The sequence below is a fragment of the Sander lucioperca genome, chromosome 13 (assembly GCF_008315115.2).
Source record: "Sander lucioperca isolate FBNREF2018 chromosome 13, SLUC_FBN_1.2, whole genome shotgun sequence".
Taxonomy (NCBI): Eukaryota; Metazoa; Chordata; class Actinopteri; order Perciformes; family Percidae; genus Sander; species Sander lucioperca.
Window position 1 is genome coordinate 10445469 of NC_050185.1, and position 10859 is coordinate 10456327.

Sequence of the window (10859 nt, forward strand, 5' to 3'; positions counted from 1 at the left end):
AATTTGTTTTCCTTCATCCAGGTGCTCTTCACTAACAATAAAAAAGCCAAAATGCTAAGCAGACAATACAAACTGCCTATCTACTAACATCAGATTCAGTCATAATTGACTTTAAGTGCAGGTGATAGTGAGCAATGTCCTTTGTCTCGACTGTGTCTGTATTCATTGTATGACACAAAGCTTTTCTTGCACATTTCATGGAAAGACAGTGGGGGAACAGAGAAATAGAGAGAAATAGGTTGTTTATTGCTATATAAACAGTACAATACCATGTGTTCTTTAATTTTGATAGACTCCAAGTTTACCTAAACAACTCTGAAATAATGTGAAACATGACTACATTTGCTTTTAGAGCTTGCCTGGAAAAAAATGTAGAAAAATGGTTGAATAATTAAATGGTTTGAACCAATTTCATACGCATGCTTGATTAAGCAAAATCTTTCCTAAACTCACCTCTCTTTAAGCTTTAACATCTTTTTAATAAAGTGGTTTTCAAACATTGTTACTGCGACCACAGTGACATTGTGAGTTTTCTTCAGGACTTTAGTACAATGTGGCTTTCCTTGTACCCATCTAGTGGCTAATAGAGGAAATGCATTTTAATGATACACAATGTACAGATGATATGTGCAGACAATCGCAGCTCAAAGACTTTGTTAACTACAAAGTCAAAGAGTATGTCATCAATCATTTCAACAGGAAGTGATGGATTTTCCATGAATTGTTTTTATTAAATGAAGCTGTGATTTGGAAAGTGATGGCCATAAAATGGATCAACGTAAAAAAGAATGAATGAATGAATGGGCTTTTGTTTGTGGTGTTCAAAACATTGACAAATTTCACAAACACACACACACTGGTATGAGACATCGAGACACTGGTTATAAGAACAGTCCACTTCTAAACAGTTCTATTAACTACTCTCCCCCAAAACCGGTTTTGCTATTTGCATTCGCACTGGCCAAGTGGCCATAGGAACTGACCTTTTGTTATTATAATCACAGCCATCTAACCAGCACATGTGGGAAAGGAAAACGGGAAAAGACCCTGCCCTGAAGTAGGAGCTGAAAGAGAGAGGAATTTAATAATCCCCAAATTGGTCCCGTTGGAACACGAGAAAAAAAGGGTTCTTGGAACGTTATGTTCTAGGAACATTATTAAATGTTCTAAGTAGCGTTGTTGTATTTTACACTGTTGTATTTTTACTCTTTACAGTAACAGCTCAGAGTTGTGGCAAAAGGCTATAGTTTACAAGACCAGGCAATTTCTGCAGGATTGCAGTCTTTGCTTTAACCCCTGAACTGCACGTATTTGAGCTTTAACCACACTTAAAATGTCTCTGCGTTATTGTTCTTCCAAGTCTGACATCTACAGTATTACCTGTGTCTAATATCAGGACACACGTGTTCACACTGAATAAAAGGGCATTCAGCAACCATTTCAAATCTATAATCTGAATTTGAAATGAGGTTAAGGTAAGTCACAGACGTACACAGTTGCTTTTTCTCATTTGTTCAAGCTGTTAATTTGACCACAGACATCAGGAAGGATTTTGTTTGTCAATGTTCAAAAATGACACTGAAAGAAACTCAATGTATTATAATCTATTGCATCAATAAACGTGTCATTCCTGCTAACTTTGCAACCCATCCAGATAATCTTTTGTATCAGCAGGAATGGGACAATACACTGTTATCCTGAATTAGTTGACTTTACTAGAAATGTGCGTACATTAGTAAACATAAATATTTGTCATTGTCAATATTTGTCATTGTCATGTTGTCTGAAATACACACGTTAAGTCAACACATTAGGGTACTACTCACTAGGGCTGGGCGTATCGATCTAAATATCATATCATATATCATATATAGTATCGATACCAAGATGAGTATTGGTATCGGATCGATACTGTCTTGATGAGATTGATACTTTTGTTGCAGTTTCTCTCCCGAGTTCATGCGAGCACAGCATCTCTCCAAGTCTGTGCGCAGTGTGCAAACAGCGCACCTCTCTCTCTCTCTCTGCCTCCCTGCTCTGCCGGAGGCGGAGAGCGGAGAATCAGAACAGTGAGAGAAGCCCGTGATGATTTTTTGTTGTGTTGTTTATATTGTAATATTCATATTTTTATACATTGTGGCTTTTGTTTACTTATTTTGCACAACTGACTTTATTTTTCACAGATATCTGTGTGTAATGGAAGGTATTTTTGGTTGTGTTGTTGACTTTGTTATATTTATATTTTGTTATATTATTTTTATATTTTTATACCGTTACATTGTTTTATATTGTTCTAGTTAGTAAATAATTTTTTTTAGATTTGCCTAAAATCTTTGTCCTGTGTTTTATCATAATCATAATCAACTAACTGAAGGCAAAATCACAAAATTATTCAATGATTGTGACGTTACAAGTAAAAAGTATCAGTATCGGCGATACTAGGCCTGTATTTACTTGGTATCGGATCGATACCAAAATTCCCTGTGTCGCCCAACCCTCACTACTACGAAAGTAATTTGCCAACATAAATATGTTTTTTCTTTATGACAATCTAATTTGAGGAACAAGGTATTTAACACATTTGTTCTGAAGTAAATAGTACAGAAAACAAGCAACATAAAACATTGATATTTTCTAATGTGCTGTGCTACAAAGGGAATTTCCCTCAACATACAGTTACTTATTTTCAATCAGTGTATAACTTGCCCTCACTGCCCAGAAGCCATCAATCCCCACCCGGGTCTCGGTCATGGTGCAACAATAAATACAGATAAACATGAAAACTAAATCAACCATACAAAACTAAAACCCATGCAGAAATACACACCCAACATTAACAGAACAATAATAAAACACACTTTAACTAGGACAGAAACCATTCAGAACATATTTTGTTTCCCATGAGCCTTTGCATCACAGAACAGTTCAAATGACCCCGCCCCTCCCATACAAAAACTTAACATCCTTAGTTATTTCTGCTTAATATGATCGGTGCACTGCATACTTAGGCTGATCATTACAACTAATGTGATTTAGTAATGAATATGGTTTTTAACAAAACATGAAAGAATAAGTAGTGACCACTAAAAAGTTTAATTACAACTAAATCTGGGTTTACAGTTTGAATGTCCTCCTTCCCCAAAATATAAAGGTGTGCATTTTGTTGACCTCTCAGACGATGGGGTCGTTTGTATCTGCTGTATCGAAGCTAATTTTATGTACAACCCCTGAGTGTAGACTGTTTATATAAATACAGTACCTTTCAAATTCATATAATGGTGTAAGCACAGTAAGCCTTGCAGTGAAACAGTTCTTAGAAACTGTATGCCAACATGAGCAGTCTTGTCACTGACATTTTGCTTTTTCATTTCAAAATCATACATCTAATTTATTCTCCAAATAAAGCAAACTTTTTTAGATTCTGTGATTCTTTTACAAAGTTTTTTATTACTTTATAATAACTAATTTGATTTGATTTGTTCAGACTTGGTGAAAGAAATGTAGAGAGGGATATGAGCTAATGAAGTCTTAACACCTAAACATATCAAAAAAGGGCTATGTTGTACCAAAGTCAAAGATGACATTAATTTTACCTGAAAATGAAGTATGAGGAGGTCTACTGTTAGTTTACTGTAGTAATTCAACACAGAGTGTTTCAAACTCAAAGTTCAACTATCAAATATCAAGGAACTGCAGGTCAGTCATTTTAGCAGGTCTGTTATACAGGTCACTTTTATCAGGATAATCAAATCACACTCCTAGTTGTTGGAAACTTTCACATATTGCACATTTATCCAAGGAACTGAACGAACATTGTGATGCATTCGAAATTGGGGTTTTTGATCATAAATCATTATTTTAAAATCCCCTATTTCAACTTACTAGGGTCATTTAAAAACACAAAATGTATATTATTGGACAAACAACATTATTGGAACTGACTTGGTGCACAAAGTCAAATCAAATCTCTAGTTCTAGAGTTGGTCTGGCTTGTTAAAAATAAAGACAGTTTTTTGGAAAATCTTTACGACCAAAAGGTACAAGAAAGCATACATTTTTACAGCTATTGTGGTAATAGAAGTCTGTTTTGATTTCACAGGGATCATATGGAAAACTAGGAGTACTTTAGCACTGTATCCCATTTTCTATGCAGGCCTGTCTCCCTTCACCTGAGTGTAATCATCCTGCTATCATTTATAGGCAAAACGCAGTGCATTCATTAGTTATGGTTTTCCTCATGCAGCTTTTATAACAAATATGTTCAATGCCTAATCAACCATAAATAGTAAGGGTGGGGGAAAAAATCAATACAGCATAGTATCACGATATATTCCATGGCAATTTTGTTTTGATACACAGACGCCAAGTATCGATCTATTATCATATATGTGTTGGTCAGTTTGTCTGCTTGACAATCCCATTTTGCAGTCCCAAGTGAGATGAACAAACAGAGAAATTTATCTTTTTAGATAAAACAGATGTTGGCAAAGTTTCCTTCTGGGGACATAGTTTGAAATTGAGAAAAATTGGAAGTTGGAAAAAAGGTAATAAATTGCAATATATCGCAGAACATTGCAATATGTTTTAATATCGCAATAATATCGTATCGTGACATAAGTATCGTGATGATACCATATCGTGAGGCCTCTGGTGATTCCCACCCCTAATAAATAGCTGCAGTAGAGCAATGTGTTAGCTGGTCAGTTGAGTTCAGTTTCCATTCATTTCCATAAGGTGTGTCATGGCATGACCTCACTATGTTAATGTAGCTTTGGCCATGGATAACACAACTCAAAAGAGTGAGAGAGTTTTAAGATTGTGCTAATACATTTTATATTGTACAACAAAATGAATGGAATCCATTATAACAGTTAAAACAAGACTAGCCATATTAGCAGCTTTGTAAGGCACAGCAGTGCTTTGACCTAAATGCTACTGTCACTAAGAGAAAAATACATTTAACTGTTCACTATTTGAGCATTTAAAGGTAAAGAGTTCTCATTCTGGCTTTGTAAATGCACAGTATGTTACAAAATAGAAGTTTAAATCTGTGATCAAGCCTTAAAAGTTTGTTTTGACAGTAGCAGCCTTAAATAAATAAAAATAAATCTCTCTAACAGGGACATTTATTCCAAGTTTTCACCATTTGACAGATATATAAACACCTTCCCCTTTTGCCAAACTTTGCTCGGATTGTCTCATGACTTTAAATTTAACCTTGGCACTCAAAATGCAAAAGTCAGTAATACAGTATTTTGTTCAATACGCAAATGTACTTCAAGTTTAGCCTATTTGTGTTTTATTTAGGGATGCACCATATCCAGATTTTTGGGGTTCGGCCTAATACCGAATCCACTGGTTAAGATTCTGCCAAATCCATGGCCGGGTTAGCTCAGTTGGTAGAACAGGCGCACATATATAGAGGTTTACTCCTCGATGCAGCGGCTGCGGGTTCGACTCTGACCTGCAGCCCTTTGCTGCATGTCATTCCCCCTTTCTCTCTCCTTTCATGTCTTCATCTGTCCTGTGAAAACAAAGGCCTAAAAATTCCCCAAAAAAATAATCTAAAAAAAAAGATTCTGCCGAATCCGAATACCGAATCCTGCTTCCATACTCAGTCCATTAACACAGTAAACACATTAATGAAGTAAACAACGTCCACAGCCTCTAAAATAGTTAAATGTAACAACTGAATTCACACGCTCTTTTCACATCGCAGGAAAGCACATCGCTATTGCCAGATGAGTGACAATTTTGTTTGGCAAATTTTCGCTAACCAGTGTATGATGAAGGCATGTTGGGTGGGTGAAATTAGAAAGCTAACGTTAGCTAACGAGCAGCAGCCAGCCGTGCGGTCGCTCGGCTCCCACTGTAGGGAGACTCATTTGCCGAGAGAACAGCTGACAGCCCGGGAGAGGCACTGTCTGGTTAACACAAGTTTTTAGCTGTAACTGTCCTTCCTTTGCCGTACCTGAAGTTGCTGCATTTTGGCTGCTGTCTGTAGATTCCTTCATGCACAACTCATATTCTTTCGGATGTTTCATACGCAAATGTTTTAACAGCGGCGATGTTGTGTAATGTTTATGGTCTTTGCCACAGCGATACAAATCAGCATTGCAAATTTATCATGTGGCTCGACTTGACTCGCCTTCTTTTGGCTGAAAGTACTGCCAAACAACACTTTTTCTGTTCACGAGTTCCATTTTCATTTTCTCACAGCCTACTGCATTGAACGGTCCACCTACGCAAACACCTTCCCGTAATCAACGGCGGCAACATTACGTCGACCAGTGTAGCGTGCGTAGTGCAAGCGTAGGGTTCGGTTCAGTGGAAAAAAATTCTAAGGTTCGGCAGAAACCGAACCCTGTCAAAAAGCCCAATATTCGGCCGAAGCCGAATCCTGGATTTGGTGCATCCCTAGTTTTATTGAAATGGACCAAATGACCAAATATAGGTCTGCATTAGAAGGAAGAGTTGTGAAAAAAGTCCAACAAGAGCAGGCCAAAATCTAATACTGTGGCATTTGTGTAAGTCTTATTATAGCAACTCCTCTATCTGTTGTCTTATTTATACTGGACATACTTTACCCAAAATCCTCCCCTCAAACTAAAATATCGTCCTGATTAAGTATCATTGCATGAGCTATGACTGAACATAATGATATTCAGCCAGTCACTGAAAAAGTAATTATGTGAGCTCAATTATGTTTTTATTTGAATGACTTTTTTAGCAGCAGGCAGGGAACAAGTAATCCTCCTTCAACCATGTTTCTACCTCAATTAACAGACTCCTCCAAAAGGATGCTTGGCTCCTCCAAGCACAAGTCAGAGTGACACTGAGAGTGCAACATTCACAATGAACGGGGTCACACTGAACCACTGAGTACAAAAGTGCTTAAGTAGTTTGCTTTTCTGCAACATCAATTTATATGGCAAGTTATTTGTGTTTCAGTCAACCGTTGTTTAAATAATGGGGAAAAAAGACAGTGTATCTCGCCACTCACATTCAACACATTTTACTGGAGCATGAGTTAATCCTTGGCCAGGGTGTTTTGCAGTATGGACATGAGGAGGGTGAACCTGTGCCTCTAACTCAGCGTTTCTCAAATCGGGGTACTAACTTAGTACTTACTTAGATTATTATTTTTTTTAAATAGAAAAATAGTAGTCATGCTTAGTTCCAAATTATTATGCTATAGTAATGAATTACTTTATTGATGGATTTGAGACATTTGTTACAAGGTTGTTTTGTAAATTAGATACTTATGGCGCAGTGCTGTATTGTACCTCTTTATATAGGGTTTTTGTTTTCTACCAAAAATGTTTTGCGCTGGTCAGGGTGTACTTGGCTGAAAAGTTATTTCAAAGGGGGTACATTATTGAAAAATGTTTTAGAATCACTGCTCTTACTATTGGTTAATGCAACAGTGTAACAGGTTGCTTCTTATTTTCTCTACAAATACCTTAATAGAAGTACCTTAAAATACAGAACAGGTCATGAAATCATGATGCAGGCAGAGGGGGAGGGTTGTGAATAAATGTTAAAGAGGGGGATTTCTACCTGATTGGCTGAGCCCAGAGACATGCTGTACATTACCTTTATTACCATCGCAGATGATAGACTACTGTCTATCAGAGGGAGACTCACTCACCGGGCGCTCGCATTGATCTGCCAACATGTTTAGGTAATTGTTGAATGAAGGGTGGTTTCATTGTGTGCCTCATGAATGTGTGAATTTATTATTTTGATTGACTTATTCTAGTCTATATAATATAAAAGTTTATATTTCATTTGATTGCGTTAATGTAAATATTTTAAAAGCAGAGAATTTGGAGGTTGGATTTATTTTGATGGCGAAAACTTTCGTACTTGACTCATCTATTCATTCTCAAAGAACACATTAGCTTATAGTCTATAATATATATGTTCTCTGAGCTTGTACAGCAGCTGCTCTTTAACTATATCCAATGAATGGTTGTGAGGTCTTTAAATTCATTTTCATCATCTTCTTCCATGGCCTTGCAATGTTTCAACATGACCTCAATTCATGCAAAAAAAGATTATTATAGATATTAAAAAAAATATAGGTGTTATCAAAGCCATGTTCAAAAATATACACAACTCTGTGATACCTTGTGTCTGATTATATATTTGTGTGGAGGCAGATGAGAAAGAAAAAAAACAAGTCTACTGTTATGACAATTCATCCACTAGTTGTCGAGATGAGGAAATGATCCTCTGACAGATAATTACCTGGGTTACTGTATGTTCCAGCCACTCTGTGGATTCAGGTAGGCATTTGATTGGTTGACTAAATTCCAAATTGAGTCAGAAATTGCCCTAAGTAGATTTTTCTTTCGTCATTCCCCTCCTGTTAGGCTCTATTTCAAGACTGCTTCATGAAAAAAAAATCTCCCATTGTTTCAGGTTGAGAGCTCTATTTACTTTAAAATGAATGCTATGAAAAAGTGCATGCTAATGATGCCCATTCTTTTCAAAGCCTGTAATGCACAGTTGAAGGCATCGTCGCAGCCATTTCACCTAAACAGAACATTGTCTGAGAAATATCAAGAATGGTTTGTGTCTCTGTATTTGAGACTGACAGAAAAACAACATGTGTCATTTGTCCAAACACTTACAACATCCTGTGTTCACATCTGGACGTATCAAGTCAAAGGCAACTGGACTTACTTAATCTTGAGGACCTGCCATTCACAGTGGAACCCGGGGGGGGATGGGTCCATGTTGTGCGCCTCTCAAGTCTGTTGACTTAGTACAGTAATAGTAGTCATTGAAATATTATGTCAGATAAAGACAATTTGATGATATTTCTTTCTTTATTTCTGTTGTCATTGCAGAGTTTTTGGGAGGAAATGTACAAGAGTAAGAACCTGCATGGTGGTAGGAGCTCTTCTCATGCTCCTTTATCTCCATGAAGATTCTACAACTGACTACAAAATCGTCCGCCACCAAGTAGATGTGAGAAGGATGGCAGTCAAACAAAGACACCAACCACAAATACCTCCTACTCCTGGCCAAGATTCGAACAAAACACACCTGCTGCCAACATCACACTTCACCTCACTTCCTGGTCATATAAAACACTTTCTCTACTATATACACTGTCGACATTTCCCCATGTAACTAGATATTCCTGAAAAATGTGGAAGAACTGATGGATCCGCAGAAGTCTACTAGTCATCAGAAGCTTCCCTGGGAATCACAATCGCTAAGAGATGCTGCGCAAAGCCTGGGCTAACGAGAGTTTACGCAATGGTGTTTGGATCCGAAGGATCTTCATCTCAGGAACAACGGCCGCTGGTTTTGAGAAAGAGAGACTGAACAAAGTCCTCGAGCTGGAGCAACACGAGTACAACGACATTCACCAATTGGACTTCAGTGACACATTCTACAACCTCACCTTGAAGCAGATACTCTTCAAGGAATGGATAAAAAGGAAACTGTCCTCATGTTCGCTTCCTGCTAAATGGTGATGATGACGTAGTTGCCAACATGGACAACATGGTCGAGTATCTCTAAAGCCTCAAGGAAAATAATATAAACAAACATCTCTTTACTTGCCATCTGATTCAGAATGTTGGGCCTATTCGATTGCCTCAGAAAAAGTATTTTATTCCAGTTCAGGTGGAGGAGTCAGACTTATATCCTCCCTACTGCGGTGGTGGGGGCTTCCTTTTGTCTGGCTACTCATGTAAAGTATATTTAAAACATGCCTTTATAGCTATTACAGTAGCTGAAAAAAACACAGAGGTCGCGACGGAATTGATGCTCCATGCAGTTTTGACAAAGATAACCCTTTGCAGTATCTTTTTAATGTCGGTTATCTGAGGTTGTCTGCTGCTCCATGATGGGTAATTCACACTCCTAAAACTTTTCTCTGAAAAGTTAAAAATAGTTTCTTTTTGTGCAATTGCAAATCTGTGATTGGAACTGTTCTCTCAACACCCTCAAATCCCCCCCGCAACAAAGAAGAAGATCTTTGAGCCTGTGTTATGGCAGTATTGATGATAATACATGTTGTATATTTGAACTTTTTTTGCCGTAAAGGATAAATGTCTCGACAAACTGAACATGTTAGCATGAAATTGCTTTGTGTATTGTGTTCAATATCAGACTATTTAATGTGAAACTGGCCTCATGTTAGCAACACATTCAAAGAATAGAGCTCTACCACCACTTACTGGTAGAATTACAGCAACAAATGCATGATGAAAGACAGCAAAGAAGACAGGAAATATAGAAGAAATCCAGAAAAGCTAGTGGCATTTTGAAACAAAATACTATTTATGATTTTTAACAATTTCCTAAACACAGCTGTCACAATTGATCACATATTACCTGAATTACTTCCCTTACTATAATTGAGAATAAGTGTAAATCCACCAGATACAGAGACAATTTTGGAGTCTGCATTAAAACTTGTAATAAAAAAATGGGTGACAGACTCTAACTGTATGTCTGAGAGAGAAGACAGTGACACTTTTTTTCTGAAATTCACTCTGACATCAGGTGGTATTGCAAGTGTTGTGGGTTTAGACTTCATCTCGGAAATGGGTGCAGTAACACAATGTGATGCACAATTTGGCAGCCTTATTGGACAGTCTTAGCTCTTGTGCAATGAAGTCAGCTGAGAACAACCCAGGCTGTGCATTCCCAAATGTACAGCTTGGGTGACTGGCCATTTTGAAGAAAATGCACTTATTGTCGATGTCTGTACTGTGTTTAATGGATAATAAATAAAAACATAAAGCATCCTTTTACAGACTCAGAGTTATTCAGATGGCTTTAAAACATTTGTTGAAGTCCTGCGTCAGGCCAATGTTAATTTGAGAACATTT

The 10859-nt window shown here is 37.3% G+C and overlaps 1 pseudogene; it reads left to right on the forward strand.

The window, feature by feature from the left end:
* The first annotated feature begins 8895 nt into the window (after positions 1-8895).
* LOC116065018 lies at positions 8896-10628 on the forward strand (annotated as a pseudogene).
* The last annotated feature ends 231 nt before the right edge of the window (positions 10629-10859 follow it).